We start from the raw sequence: 5,960 nt of genomic DNA, 5'->3' as shown, positions 1-5,960 counted from the left end.
GTCTTTTTAAAAATTACCAAATGTCTTTGGAATAAAAATTTGATCATGCAGTTTAACCATTTAATATGTGCATAAGAATTTATTTATTCACTAATTTACGACACCATATGACCTCAGAGATATCAGGATAGGGATGGCGATGAAGTGTTAGAACATAAGTGAGGTTCGTGGGGTGAGGTCCGGAGCTGATGACCAAGAAAGGATTCTTGAGACACCTTTGGTGCAAAATGGTTGTTTATTAAAGATCTTGGACAGGATCCCTGGGCAGGAAGAGCTGCTGCCCTGGGGTTGTGAGGGGTGACTGATCATATACTATGGGGTCAGAGGAGGTAAAGAAAAGGGAAGTTTCAAAAGAAGTTTCATATGCTAAGGAAGACCTACAAGATACCAGAGATCTTGCCATTATCGAGTTAAGGTTGTGTTGTTCCCTCTAGCAAGGCATTAACATTAGCAGAGTTGGAGATTCAGGGAAGAAAGTCACCCAGGGCCCACCCTGGAGTGTGTGTTGTGGGGACCGGTGGTTAAAGTATCAACTTTTGCTTTGTCTTCAGGCAGCCTTCTGTTTCCTCATCCACCGGACCGAGTCAGGTTGATCTTGAAGTACTGCTGGAATATATTATTTAATATTTTGTTTATAATCAAATATATTTTATGCGATCCTTTACCCTGTGTGGATATCAAAGTTACGTAACCATTAAAAAACAAATGGAATGCTTTCTTTTATTTTCTATGCTCCAAAATTATTTAAACAGCAGCAAATTTATTTGTTTAAATATTTAAAACTATCTGAATCTAGAAAATTTACTTTGTTTCACTTGCTTAGGAGCTTATGTGTAAGGGCCTATTCAGCCAGAGCGGACCCACCTTGGTTGAACTGCCGTTTTATTGTTTATGCAGTAAACCTTAAACTGATCCTGCCCCTCCCCCCGGGGAACTTACTTGTATCAGTCTCACTCCTCTGACCATGGGCCCATTATTGAGGGACCCAACATTGACCCAACACATGCATAAGGGAGGGTTAAAATAGACACAGTTCTACTGAATGTCTCGGGGTTTTGTTATTCATTTTTAGAAATCCATATTTTTCTGGAAAATGGTTTGATTTATTCAGCCTTTCATTTCTGTTAGATACTGTTGTAAACATTATTTAAATAATTGTTTTTTATTGTTCCTCTCTGTAATTGTGGACTTTTTTATTCCTAATTACAAATATATGTATTTTCTCTTCTTGATTCATGCCAGGAGTCCTCTCTTTTCATGTTTTTAAAGAATTCGTTTTTGAATTGATGTGGGTTGTTTTGTGGGGTTTTGAGGTTTGTTTTTTTTGTTTTTTGTTTTTTTGTATTTTAGTTTCTAATGTTGTATTAATCTTTCTTCTCTATCCTGAATAACAGTTTTTTTCCAAATTTGTGATTTTATTATAATGATTTCACCTTTTTGTAAGCACTGAAGTAATTTTTTTTTAGTATGATTATATGTAATGTCCTCATTGCATTTATTTTCTAGATTCAGTATGAAATCTTCGACTTTTTCATTTGTGGTTACTGTATTCGATTTGCCTTTCATTAACTGGACAGTATCCCACTGATTTTATTTGGTTTTGTCTTGAAGCACAGACAGGCTCACAGGCTGAAGGCACAGCTTCCCAAATACCATGCATATACACAACAATGTGAGTGACCTTCTGGAACACTCAGTAAAAATCCCCAGCTCTTGCATTATGTGAGGAGTTCCTGCTATAGGTTTTATAATGTAAATTGACCATTTACACAATTCTCAGAACACCCTCTTCCCTTTAAAAGTGTCTATATTGTGGACTTCTTTCCAGCTGCAGTACACCTTCATTTGGGGTTTTTTTCAAACTATATCTGCTGCTGAGGCATGAATGTTTACAGAAATTGGGATTTGTCTCCTCGTGTTCAATAATTTCAACAGGAAATGCCTTAGAATCAGTCTTTCGAATATAGAGAGTGATTTCATTTTTACTAACATTTCTTTCATTACCTAAAAATGTGATTTTATCATTTTTTTGAACTCATGGCCATTTCATTTATTTGGATTTCTTTCATAAACCTACAGGTGTCGTTATCTTCCCTTTACTACCCATATGTCTGTTCTCGGTTCTCTGTTCATTTTCATCTTTATATATATTCATGTCTTCACATAAATATTTTTAAATATAAAAAAGTAGCATTATCATGATGCTCTGATATCAGTTTTTCATTTTTCTGTTGCTTTATCAATTCCTATCTCATTTAGCGTAAGTTTTCTTTAATTTCCTGGCAAGTACAATTTATTGAAGAACAGTATTTTCAACTGCTTTCTAGAATCAGTGAATGCTCTGTCTTTTGTGTGAATTGTTCTATTTCTTATATTTTGCCCTAAGTTTTGTACTGGTGCCATGTGAGTTTTTCCCCATCCTTGTGTATCTTTTTTTCTTGTTTATCTTTTTACATGGAAATTTCTTTCCCACGTGGACCATTCCTCCAAAAACAGTGAGAGTAGAATATTCTTGACTACCCTCTGGATCTTCCCATAACACTTTGTTAGAGGAAACACTATTCTTGCTGCCTCATTTTTTCTCATGAGCCGACGTTTCAACAGAGGTAATGCAAAAAGGGAGCTCCTGGGCCCTCTCTCCACCTACTTCAGTCAACCCAGCCTTAATAACACTAGGGACACTGACAGTTCTGGTCCCCGCATTCAGTGAGATTAATCTGTTAGAAGTTACTGTTTGTGTGGTGCCACCTCTGTGAACTAATCCACTGTTAATGGCAAGTCCCCTCTATAACGTATGCTTACCAGTGATGTGGCTTGAAATAATGGGGTTCAGAGCCTGATGCCTAAGAAAGAATTCTTAAGATGTCTTTGGTGCAAAAAAAAAAAAAAGGTGATTTTATTAAAGCATGGGTACAGGACCCATGGGCAAAAAGAGCTGCACTGGGGTAGTGGGGAGTGACTGATTATATAAGATTTTATATGCAGTGGAGGGGAGTGTGATGTTAGGGCTCTAGGAAATTGAGTTTACAGGTTTTTGGAAATTGCTTTTTTTTTTTCCTTATAATTTATTAAGACATTACAAACTGATGGAGACTCCTGTCCTCCAAGACTGTTACCTCTATCTGTTAACCATTTGTTTTCCCTTTCCTTTGTTCTAGGGCACCCAGGAGTGCCCAGAGGAATGTCACATTTATCCCACCTGATGGGGAGGAGGGTGGTGTCAGCTCCTGCTTTGCTGTCTGCTTGCCTTAGGCTCCTTCATCATTTCCCCTGAACAATTTGACCCTTAAATCTTAAAGATTGTTGAAGGTGGAAGCTCTCATCTTCTGTAGCTTCTTCCTGCAGAGCAGGGGGCTTGTGGGTCATCATTGGTCAGTCGGGGAATGTATAAGGGGGTTATGAAAGGCAGAGCATCATCAGATCTGCAGCTGAATACAACGTGGACAGCATATCTATGAACCTCCTGGAGTAGAAAGGATCATCTGCGAGCGGGATTCAATCTGTCAGCAGAGAAGGAGTCTTGGCATCAGGCAGGGAAACACTGAAAATGATAATGAAATAATGTTAATATTATTATGAGAAAGAGAAGCCTGAGTAAAAGACCTTTGATAGTTGACCATAATTTTCCTCCAGTCTAGAGTTTTAACCAATCACTAAAGGATCATTTAAAATACCAATTTGAGGGGCACCTGGGTGGCTCAGTGGGTTAAGCTGCTGCCTTCGGCTCAGGTCATGATCTCAGGGTCCTGGGATGGAGTCCCGCGTCGGGCTCTCTGCTAGGCAGGGAGCCTGCTTCCCTCTCTCTCTCTCTCTCTGCCTACCTCTCCATCTACTTGTGATTTCTCTCTGTCAAATAAATAAATAAAATCTTTAAAAAAATAAATAAATAAATAAAATAAAATACCAATTTGAGTATTCATGTCAGTTAGAAACCCAGAAACCTTTTTGGGGTAATCGGGAATGTATATACAAGTTCCAAGCTATGCTGCTGTTAAAATATCTAATGCTATTCAGTTTCATAGAACTGTTTTATACATTTAAGTTATTTTAGTGTTTAATAATATAATGTTATTTTGAAAGTCATTTAAGGCCTTAATTGTGTAGCAGGTGGTGTTAGCCATCATATAAACTCTCTTTTGTTTCATAAGTGATTAGGTATTTAAGAAGAGTAACTTTTATAGAAACAAAAGGAAAATATAGGTTAATGCTTAGAGCGAATGATAAACCCAGTATCTGAGTCTTGAGTGCTGGTGGTGAGAAGATTTTTAGTGTCAGGCTTGAAGAACCCTCAGATGGACTGGGAACAGCAGTGGGAATTAGATGGTTTTTCTGGTTTGTAATTCAAGGGTCTCTACCGATCCTTTTGAGTGGCCAATTGAAAGAAGGAATTGTCAGTTTAAATTGGGGAAAGAGAAAAAAAGGTACAACCATCCTTTTTATTTTAAAAGAAGTTTGAGTTCTTCCACAAGTTCATAGGAATAAAAAGTCATGTTATCTGGCACACTGGATTCCTAAGAGGAAGGTACAGGTTTAATTCTTGATTAAGAATTAGGAGTCGATGAGGAATGTCCTAGTTTCATGCTGTGGGAGTACATAATATGAAGCTATATGGACATTTCCATTTTGGGTTTAAGCCTCATGCCGTATTTTATTTCCAATCTTTTAAATAAACCATATCTCCCAGGTTTATATGGGGTGAGCTGCTTATAACTGTCAGATAGGTTTAGGAAGGATATGGTTTTTTGTATTATTTTAGAGACTTATGAAATAACCCAGCCTCAAGTGAAGAATTTAACAAAGTGATATATGTCCTCTGTATTGGAAGGTCCACAGCTTTTCATATACATATTGGGGTAATCAATCCCATTTTCCAACAATTATTGTTCCAATAATGATATGCATATGGGGTCCGGTTATTATCCCTATAGAATAATAAGCAAGAAAACTGTCTGTACATGAGCTACTTTTCTGAAGTTTGCCTTGAGTTGTCTAGTGTCAGGACTTTTAGAAAAAAATGCAGTTTTAGTTTTTAATGACCTTAAGTTAAGAGAATGGAAGAAGACTGGAAACCATACTTGAAGAGCCATAGACAAATATGTGAGGAAACCAGAAGAATTTAGGATCTACTCTACTTTACAATAAGCAGTATTAAAATTTAATGCATTTTCAAAGATGTGTTATTGAAACATAATTTTTCTCTATAACTACTCTCTTTGCCCGAGATAGAAAAATCAATACTAATGCATTTGTAAAACAAGTCAAATTTTAACAAATTCAGTATAATTATTTACATAAGTTCAGCAAAAATAGCGATTGGCCATACAGATCTTTTAAAATTTGCTTTGCCAGAATTGGAACTTTTTATAAGGAATCTCTAGATTGAACTTTTAGTAGCCTTTCTAGGCCAGAAGCCTAGCCAAATACTTGCCATCAGACATTCTGCATACCTGTAGGTTTGGGCAAATTCCTTTTCTCAAGGTCCCCAAAACTCCTGAAGTTCCTGCACCTGCCAGGAAGTGACATATTTTACTGGCTAGGTAAAGCTGGTAGGACCTCCGTAAGCAAGGATCAGGCCAACAGTTCCAAGGGACTTTATTGGCTCCATGTGACATAAGGCCAGTATGGTCATCAATGAGTCTGTGCATGTCTCTCAAATATAATATCCCAGTCAAAGCCTTGGTAGAACAACAAATGCTTCCAATGGTGTCCTGTTATAAGAAGAACAGATTTTTATTGAACTTAGGCAAGTAATTATGATTGCCAAGAAAGAAAGAATATTGAGTGACAGTTTCTGAATTTCAGGGGGTTCAGGTGAGAGAAAAGTTAAATGTTTCAATTTCTTCACAAAGGAATATTTCACCATTATTTCTATAGATAATGGTTCTCTTAAGAGACAGTTTCCTTAATCTGGAAGAGCAAACATTAGAGAATCAGCAATTTTCAAAGAACGATCACAGAAA

The 5,960-nt window shown here is 37.0% G+C and overlaps 1 long non-coding RNA gene across 1 annotated transcript; it reads right to left on the bottom strand.

The window, feature by feature from the left end:
• Positions 1 to 288: 288 nt before the first annotated feature.
• LOC132012814 (uncharacterized) lies at positions 289 to 5,555 on the bottom strand. Its single transcript, XR_009402771.1, has 3 exons — positions 5,448 to 5,555; positions 3,200 to 3,541; positions 289 to 606 (listed from the first exon to the last, which is right to left on the bottom strand). It is a non-coding gene; the product is annotated as an uncharacterized LOC132012814 (long non-coding RNA).
• Positions 5,556 to 5,960: the final 405 nt, after the last annotated feature.

Source organism: Mustela nigripes, chromosome 3 (assembly GCF_022355385.1).
Source record: "Mustela nigripes isolate SB6536 chromosome 3, MUSNIG.SB6536, whole genome shotgun sequence".
Taxonomy (NCBI): Eukaryota; Metazoa; Chordata; class Mammalia; order Carnivora; family Mustelidae; genus Mustela; species Mustela nigripes.
Note: the sequence above shows the minus strand (reverse complement) of the source record. Positions and strands in the feature narration are given on the sequence as shown.